The following is a 10,144-nucleotide window of genomic DNA, read 5'->3' on the forward strand; positions in this document are numbered from 1 at the left end:
TCCCTAGAATGAACTCCACTTGATCTTGGTGCACTATCTTTTTAACATGTTTTTGTATGTGATTTGCCATAATTTTATTGAGATTTTTTGTATGTACATTCATCAGGTATGAACAGGGATATTGATCTGAAGTTTTCTTTCCTTGATGTGTCTTTCTTTGGTTTTGGTCTCAGGGTGATGCTACCTCCATAGAATGAATTTGGAAGGGTTTCCTCATTTAATATTTAATGGAATAATTTGAGAAGTATTGGTCTTAATTCTTCTTTGAAGGTCTTGTAGAACTTGGCTGAGAATCCCTATGTTCCTGGACTTTTCTTGATTGGTAGGCTTTTGATGGCATCTTCTACTTCATTGTTCGAAATTGATCTGTTTAAAGCTTGTATGTCCTCCTGATTCAGTTTGGGTAGATCACTTGTCTCCAGAAATTTATTGATGTCTTCAAGATTTTCCATTTTATTGGAGTATACATTTTCAAAATAGTTTCTGATTATCTTCTGTGTTTCACTAGTGTCATCGTGGTATTTACACTTTCATCACAAATCTTTTTTTTTTTTTTCTGTAACATGCCACAATTTTTATTGCAACGTGGCCATTTTTGTGAGGGTGGGGAGTTTGATCTCAAAACAAAGTTCCATTTAAGGCTCTTTTATACAGAAATTGCCATCATGACTGATATTCAAAATATCTTTAGTGTTGGAAGACTCACATGGTAAACATAAAACACCTACATGTATTCAGTAGTGTACACTCAATGGAAAGGTGTTAATAACAGCTATTTCTTTTAAGAAGATATGCAGGTAATAGGAATGAACACTGAGGTACTAGGATAAATTGATGAGTTAATGAAACAATTGGCATTCCTTTTGGGGGATTAAACTCATTTTTTAAAAAGTGCTTTTAATGCATAGTGTTATATTCGTGCTGCCATGTCACAAAAGAAGGCTTGCCAAGGCAGGTGAGGTGTATGAATGCTCCAGCGCCTCACAGAACTACAATCAAGTGCAACTATAAATAATACTGAAAAAAGTTCATCATCTGACCAGTGGATAATACTTTCAAGGCATTCAATCTGCTTCCCCTTTGCAGTATTCTAGACTATTCACATTGATAATCACATTCATTTTAGGGCTTGCTGCAAGGGAGGCATATAACCAGTTGTTTTGGCTAAAATAAGATAGGAAGGCATTCCTTGGGTTCTACATAAAAGTAACCATATTAGAGTCTAATGGCAATCACTGACAGGCTGCTTAAATGAATGATATCTCCTTCATTCACTGTGTTGGAAGGGCCCAGTGGAAAGGGAAAAAACAAAAACAAAAAAACACCTAATGCTATTCCAATGGACTGAGCTGGAGAAATGAAACCCCCTTAAGATCCAGATGGCACTTGATGGTCACGTTATAACGGTTTTCCTTCAAGTGAAACTACTACATTGCCTCCCAATTTCTCTCCAAGTGTTGACCGGTCCTTAATATCACCCAAGCCATTTACTTGCCACTCGTGTTTAATACCTGTAAATTTCTTTTTAATGGCATCTTTAGAGCTAGCATAAATCATCTTGCTTTTTAAGGGTGCACTTTCAGGAGCCCAAGATCTGCTTTGCTTCCTCTACAATTATTTGTCTTTTGTCATCGCTTAAACAGAAGAGAACTGCTTTCTTTCTTTTTTGATCTCCTCTTGTGTAGATTTCCTTACTTTCATATCATTAAAAACTTTGATGACTTCATCATTCACTGTAACTCCAGATGCCAATTTTAGAGCGCGCGTTAAGAAAAATTAGGAAGCGAAGGGCAAACGCGGCACACGCGGGGTGGGACCCTTCCGCAGCCCGGGCAGCCCAGCCCCGACCCCTGCCTCGCCCTCCCCGCCCCCAAGAAGCCGGAGAGCAGCAGAGCTGGGCCTGACTGCGGAGGGCAGGCCAGCCGGTCGGAGCAGCCAGGTTGCAGCGGGGCTACAGCGCAGGAGCGCCCACCTCGAGGCCAAAATCGGGTTAAGATGGCGGCCCCACTTCCCGGGTAGTGCGCGCCGCGCTGGGGGCTTCCCCGCTGAGCCCCAGTCTCCCTGCGGCGCGCCCGCCTTACCATAGTCCATCACGAATCTTATAATCTGAGTTTTCTCTTTCCCTTCATTAGCACAGCTAAGGGTTCATCAATTTTATTTGTCTTTTCAAAGAAATAACTTTTTGTTTTGTCAATTTTTAAAGTCGTTTTGTATGTTTCAATTTCATTGATTTTAATTATATCCTGTCTTCTACTGCTTTCAGTGTTGATTTACTCTTCTTTTTCTGGGTCTTTGAGATGTCACGTAGCTCATTTATTCTTCGACTTTCAATTCTTTCAATGAAAGAGCTCAATGTAATGACTCTTCTTCTTAGTGTCCTCATAGTGTCCCAGAGATTTTAATATGTTTTATCAGTATTTTCATTTACTTCTAAATATTTTTTGTTTAATCCCTGATTTCTACTGTTATCCATTCATCATTTGATAGTGTATTCTTTAGTCTCCAGGTGTTAGTTTCTTTTTTTTTTAATTGTGAATTTCTAATTTTATTATCATGTAATAAAATGCAGGATATTATCTCTATTTTTGTATTTCCTACAAAAGAATTGCTTTGTGGTATAAGATATGCTCTATTTTAGAAAAGGATCTGTGTACTGTGAGAATAAAGTGTATTCATTCTTTGATAAATGAAATATTCTATATATGTCTGTGAAATCTACATTCTTTTTTTTTTTCCCTTTGGTACCAGGGATTGAACTCAGGAGCACTCAACCACTAAGCCACATCCCCAGTCCTATCTTGTATTTTATTTAGAGACAGGGACTCACTGAGTTGCTCAGTACCTCACTGTTGCTGAGACTGGCTTTGAACCCATGATTCTCCTGCCTCAGCTTCCTGAGGTACTGGGATTAAGGGGATGAACAACTCTGCCCAGCTAAATTATTGATTACATTTTTCAGTTCTATAGTTTCTTTAGTTTTTACTTGGAGGATCTATCTGGTACTGAGAGAGGTGTGTTAAAGTCACTTAATGTTTCTGTGTTTTGGTCTATTTGATTCTTGACATTGAGAAGGGTTTGATGTACCTAGATTCTTCATTGTTTGGGGTAGGTATTGGTTAGGTTCCCGAGAGGAACAGAATCAACAAGAAGTATGATTATAAAAGAGGATTTATTAGATTGGCTTACATGACCAGAAGCTGGATAGTCCAAAATGACCACCTGCAGCTGGAGAGCTGGAAGAGTGAGCAGCTGTGCAGTTCAAGACACAGAAGCCCCAGAACAAGAAAAATCAACAGTGCTACCCTCGTCTGAGATCCAGTCTTCTGGAAAGGACCTGTAGAATCACTGACAGAGTCCACTTTGGAAGAGTGAAGAAGCAAGAGTGCGATATCCTCAGACAATTGAAGCAGTGATCAAGAACCCATTCAAGCAAAGAAACCACATCTGGTATTGTAGCTGAAATTGGAGTCACCTGTTTAAGCTTACAATAATCAACTCTCATTCTCCAAGACCCATTTGTCTTCTGCACAGGCCAAATTATTCCTTGACAAGAAAAGCGAAGCAAGAGGCATCACAATACCAGACCTTAAACTATACTATAGAGCCATAGTAACAAAAATGGCATGGTATTGGCACCAAAACAGACATGTAGACCAATGATACAGAATAGAAGATACAGAGACAAACCCACAATATACAGTTACCTCATACTAGACAAAGGACCCAAAAACATATATTGGAGAAAAGATAACATATTCAATAAGTGATGATGAAAAAATTGGAAATCCATATGTAGCAAAATGAAATTAAACCCCTGTCTCTCACTCTGCACAAAACTCAAAGTGGATCAAAGACTTCGGCACTAAACTGGAGACCCTTTGCCTAATAGAAGAAAAAGTAGGCCCAAATCTTTACCATGTCATCTTAGAATCTGACTTTCTTAACAAGTCTCCTAAAGAACAAGAAGTAAAATCAAGTATCAATAAATGGGATGGATTCAAACTAAAAAGCTTTTTCTCAGCAAAGGAAACAATCAATAATGTGAAAAGAGAGCTTACAGAATGGGAGAAAAATCTTTGCCACATGTACCTCAGATATAGCGTTGATCTCCAGGATATATAAAAACTCAAAAAACTTAACACCAAAAAACAAGTAACCCAATCAATAAATGGGCTAAGGAACTGAACAGATACTTCAAAGAAGAAGAAATACAATCAATCAACAAATATAAGAAAAAAAGTTCAACATCTTCAGAAATTAAAGAAATGCAAATCAAAACTACTCATCTCACCCAGTCGGAATGATAGTTATCAAAAATACAAACAACAGGGGGTTTTCAAGATGGCGGACTAGAGGGTGGCTGCATTTCATGTTGCTCCAGGATGCAGAATTCAAAAGACGAGATAGTGAGAGACTTGGGACCAACTCAAAGCCGCCGGGTGAGTCTCTCCTGTTGGGGAGGCGTCCCAGATGGGGCGGTAATCCTGGAACACAGGGAACTTTGTGAAGTAGAGCTGCCCGGCGAGACGCCCCTTCCCCCGCTGGAGCGGTAAACACGGACAACTGGGAACATCGTAGAGGAGGCCGCTCAACACAGCGCTTGGACTCGGAGCAACCACTGGGGCTCCAGGCGGCTGCCTGTGGAAGAGCTGCGTGGCGAGCTGTTTGGACTCAGAGCAATTGCTTCTGAACACCAGGGGGCTGCCTGGAGGAAGAGGAGGAGCGCAGCGGGTCGCTTGGACTCGGAGGGACTACACCAGAGCTACAGGCAGTTGCCAGAGGAGGAGCTGCGTGATGAGCTGTTTAGACTCAGAGCAACTGCTTCTGAACACCGGGGGGCTGCCCGGAGGAAGAGGAGGAGGAGTGTGGCTGGTCACTTGGTCTAGGAGTGACTGCATCAGAGCTACAGGCGGTTGCCAGAGGAGGAGTTGCATGGCGAGCTGCTTGACTCAGAGCGACCGCTTCTGAACACTGGGGGGCTGCCCAGAGGAACAGAAGGAACGTGGCGGGTAGCTTGATCTAGGAGTGACTACATCAGAGCTCTGGGTGGCTGCTCAGAGGAGGAGGCAAGTGGTGAGTTGTTTAGACTCAAAGCGACCGCTCCTGAACACCGGTGGCCTGCCCGGAGGAGGAGCGTGGTGGGTCGCTTGGTCTCGGAGTGACCACTCCTGAATACCCAGGGGGGTACACCGAGTAGGAGGAGGAACAGGGTGGGTCACTTGGACTCGGAGTGACTGCCTAGGGCTATGAGTGGTTGGCGGGAGGAGGAGACGCGAAGTGAGTTGGTTGGACTCCTAGTGACTGCATCAGAACACTGGGTGACTGTCCAGAGGAAGAGGTGTATGGCGGGTCTCTGGGACTTGGAGCTATTGTACGAGGCTCCAGGTGGCAGTTCAGAGGAGGGGCTGCATAGCCAGGTGATTAGGTGCAGAGCAGGGTCGCAGGACCTAGGCGGCTTCTTGGTGGAAGAGCCGCACAGAGACACGCTTTGGGGCGGAGTGAAGGTTCCAGGACTGTGGGCAGATTCTCTGAGGAGAGGCAGCCTAAGGAGACTTGTCTGTGAAGGGTGAGGCTCCCAGGCCCAGGAGATAGGTCCGGGCCCCTGGGAACGTTGCAGAGGAAGGCAGCCCAGTCCAGGTGGTAGTTGTAGTTGAGGGGAACCTCTAGGAGGGGAACTGACCAGCGAGACCTCCCCACTGGGTGAGTCTTCCCTGCTGGGTGAGGTTTTCCCACAAGGATGGTAAAACCAGAGACACAGTAACAAACAGGCCTTGCCTCAGCCCGCAGCCTAGTTCCCCTTTGGATGACCATTGGTCAACAAGTGGAGGCACCTCTGCCCACTATCAGGAAATATACCCTACCTGAGGGTCACCACCCCTAGAGAGGCAGCTTCCTTGTGGAGCACTGCATTATCAACTTCCTCCAAGACTTCAGGCTACTGAAGGATAAGAGGGAATATATTAGCAATCTTCAGGGACATTTTAAGTCAATAAAGGAAATCTGTAATATCTTAATGCTCCACTGATTCCTGAACGATATGAGAAAACAAGGGAAGAAAATGCCCCAAACAAATCTAGATGTTACATCAATAAAATCCAATGACAGCATGGCAGAAGAAATGACAGAAAGGGAGTTCAGAATGTACATAATTAGAATGATCAGGGAAGCAAATGATGAGATGAAAGAGCAAATGCAGGCATTGAATGATGAGATGAAAGAGCAAATGCAGGCATTGAATGATCACACAAATCAACAGTTAAAAGAGCAAATACAGGAAGCAAAAGATCATTTCAATAAAGAATTAGAGATATTGAAAAAAAAAAACCAAACAGAAATCCTTGAAATGAAGGAAACAATAAACCAAATTAAGAACTCCATAGAAAGCATAACCAATAGGATAGAACACCTGGAAGACAGAAGCTCAGACACTGAAGACAAAATATTTAACCTTGAACACAAAGTTGACCAAAGAGAGAAGATGGTAAGAAATCATGAACAGAATCTCCAAGAACTATGGGATATCATGAAAAGGTCAAATTTGAGAATTATTGGGATTGAGGAAGGCTTAGAGAAACAAACCAAAGGAACGAACAATCTATTCAATGAAATAATATCAGAAAATTTCCCAAATCTGAAGAATGAAATGGAAAATCAAGTTCAAGAGGCTTATAGGACTCCAAATACACAAAATTACAACAGACCCACACCAAGGCACATTATAATGAAAATACCTAACATACAAAATAAAGACAGAATTTTAAAGGCTGTGAGAGAAAAGAACCAAATTACATTCAGGGGGAAACCAATACGGATATCAGCAGATTTTTCAATCCAGACCCTAAAAGCTAGAAGGACCTGGAACAACATTTTTCAAGCTCTGAAAGAAAATGGATGCCAACCAAGAATCTTATACCCAGCAAAACTTACCTTCAAATTTGACAATGAAATAAAATCCTTCCATGATAAACAAAAGCTAAAAGAATTTACAAAAAGAAAGCCAGCATTACAGAACATTCTCAGCAAAATATTCCATGAGGAGGAGATAAAAAACAACGATGCAAATCAGCAAAGGGAGGAATTATCCTAAAGGAATTGTCAAATAAAGGAGGAACCAAGTTGTGTCAAAAAAATAAATAAATAAATAAAATTTAAAAAATGAACCAAATGACCAGGAATACAAATCATATCTCAATAATAACCCTGAATGTTAATGGCCTGAATTCATCAATCAAAAGACATAGACTGGCAGATTGGATTAAAAAGAAAGATCCAACAATATGTTGCCTGTAAGAGACTCACCTCATAGAAAGAGATACCCATAGACTAAAGGTGAAAGGATGGGGAAAAACATACCATGCACATGGACTCAGCAAAAAAGCTGGAGTATCCATCCTCATTTCAGATAATGTGGACTTCAAGCCAAAGTTAGTCAGAAGGGATAAAGAAGGACATTTCATACTGCTTAAGGGAAGCATAAATCAGCAAGATATAACAATCATAAACATCTATGCCCCAAACAGTGGCTCATCCATGTATCTCAAACAAATCCTTCTCAATTTTAGAAACCAAATAGACCATAACACAATAATACTAGGTGATTCTAACACGCCTCTCTCACCACTGGACAGATCTCCCAAACAAAAATTGAACAAAGAAACCATAGATTACAATAACACAATCAATAATTTAGATTTAACAGACATTTATAGAATATACCATCCAACCAAGAGCGAATACACTTTCTTCTCAGCAGCACATGGATCCTTCTCTAAAATAGACCATATATTATGCCACAAAGCTAATGTTAGCAAATACAAGAAGATAGAGACACTACCTTGTATTCTATCAGATCATAATGGATTGAAGTTAGAAATAAATGAAAGAGTAAAAAACACAAACTACTCCAACACCTGGAGATTAAACAACATGCTATTATATGATGAATGGATAACAGAAGATATTAGGAAGGAAATTAAAAAATTCTTAGAGGTAAATGAGAACAAAGAAACATCATATCAAAATCTCTGGGACACTATGAAAGCAGTACTTAGAGGAAAATTTATTTCATGGAGCGCATTTAATAAAAGAAGTAAAACTCAACAAATAAACGACCTAACACTACAGCTCAAAGCCCTAGAAAAAGAAGAACAGACCAACACCAAAAGTAGTAGAAGACAGGAAATAGTTAAACTCAGAGCTGAAATCAATGAAATTGAAACAAAAGAAACAATACAAAAAATTGACAAAATAAATAGTTGATTCTTCGAAAAAATAAACAAAATCGATAAACCTTTAGCCACACTAACAAAGAGAAGACAAGAGAAAACCCAAATCAATAAAATTCGGAATGAACAAGGAAATATCACAACAGACATGATTGAAATACAAAACATAATTAGAAGCTATTTTGAAAATCTATTCTCCAACAAAACAGAAAACCTCGAAGACATCAACAGGTTTCTAGAGACATATGAATTGCCTAAACTGAACGAGGAGGACATACACAATTTAAATAGACCAATTTCAAGCAATGAAATAGAAGAAGTCATCAAAAGCCTACCAACAAAGAAAAGTCCAGGACCAGATGGGTTCTCAGCCGAGTTCTACAAAACCTTTAAAGAAGAGCTCATTCCAATACTTCTCAAAGTATTCCATAAAATAGAAGAGGAGGGAACCCTCCCAAACTCATTCTATGAAGCCAATATTACCCTGATACCTAAACCAGACAGAGACACATCGAGGAAAGAAAATTTAAGACCAATATCCTTAATGAACATCGACGCAAAAATTCTAAACAAAATTTTAGCAAATCACATACAAAAATGTATTAAAAAGATAGTGCACCATGATCAAGTGGGTTTCATCCCAGGGATGCAAGGTTGGTTCAACATCAGGATATCAATAAATGTAATTCACCATATCAATAAACTTAAAGTCAAGAATCACATGATTATTTCAATAGATGAAGAAAAAGCATTTGATAAAATACAGCATCCCTTCCTGCTCAAAACACTAGAAAAAAATAGGGATAGTGGGAACATTCCTTAACATTGTAAAGGCCATCTATGCTAAGCCCATGGCTAATATCATTCTAAATGGTGAAAAACTGAAAGCATTCCCCCTAAAAACTGGAACAAGGTAGGGATGCCCTCTTTCACCACTTCTATTCAATATCGTCCTTGAAACTCTAGCCAGAGCAATTAGACAGACCAAAGAAATTAAAGGGATACGAATAGGAAAAGAAGAACTCAACTATCCCTATTTACTGATGATATGATTATATACTTAGAGGAACCAGGAAATTCCACCAGAAAACTTTTAGATCTCATAAGTGAATTCAGTAAAGTAGCAGGTTACAAGATCAATGCTCATAAATCCAATGCATTTTTATACATAAGTGATGAATCCTCAGAAAGAGAAATTAGGAAAACTACCCCATTCACAATAGCATCGAAAAAAATAAAATACTTGAGAATCAATCTCACAAAAGAGGTGAAAGACCTCTACAATGAGAACTACAGAACACTAAAGAAAGAAATTAAAGAAAACCTTAGAAGATGGAAAGGTCTCCCATGTTCTTGGGTCTGAAGAATTAATATTGTCAAAATGGCCATACTACCAAAAGTGCTATACAGATTCAATGCAATTCCAATGAAATCCCAATGATGTACCTTACAGAAATAGAGCAAGAAATTATGAAATTCATCTGGAAGAATAAAAAACCCAGAATAGCTAAAGCAATCCTTGGCAGAAAGAGTGAAGGAGGGGGTATCGCAATACCAGATCTTCAACTCTACTACAAAGCAATAGTAACAAAAACGGCATGGTATTGGTACCAAAATAGAAAGGTGGATCAATGGTACAGAATAGAGGACACGGACACAAACCCAAATAAATACAATTTTCTCATACTAGACAAAGGGGCCAAAAATATGCAATGGAGAAAAGATAGCCTCTTCAACAAATGGTGCTGGGAGAATTGGAAATCCATATGCAACAGAATGAAACTAAACCCATATCTCTCACCATGCATGAAACTAAACTCAAAATGGATTAAGGACCTCGGAATCAGATCAGAGACCCTGCATCTTATAGAAGAAAAAGTAGGTCCAGAGCTTCAACATGTTGGCTTAGGACCGACATG

The 10,144-nt window shown here is 39.9% G+C and overlaps 1 pseudogene; it reads right to left on the reverse strand.

The window, feature by feature from the left end:
• Window positions 1–634: 634 nt before the first annotated feature.
• LOC124977455 (cofilin-2-like) lies at window positions 635–1,716 on the reverse strand (annotated as a pseudogene).
• Between the last annotated feature and the right edge of the window lie 8,428 nt (window positions 1,717–10,144).

The sequence above is a fragment of the Sciurus carolinensis genome, chromosome 2, assembly GCF_902686445.1.
Source record: "Sciurus carolinensis chromosome 2, mSciCar1.2, whole genome shotgun sequence".
Taxonomy (NCBI): domain Eukaryota; kingdom Metazoa; phylum Chordata; class Mammalia; order Rodentia; family Sciuridae; genus Sciurus; species Sciurus carolinensis.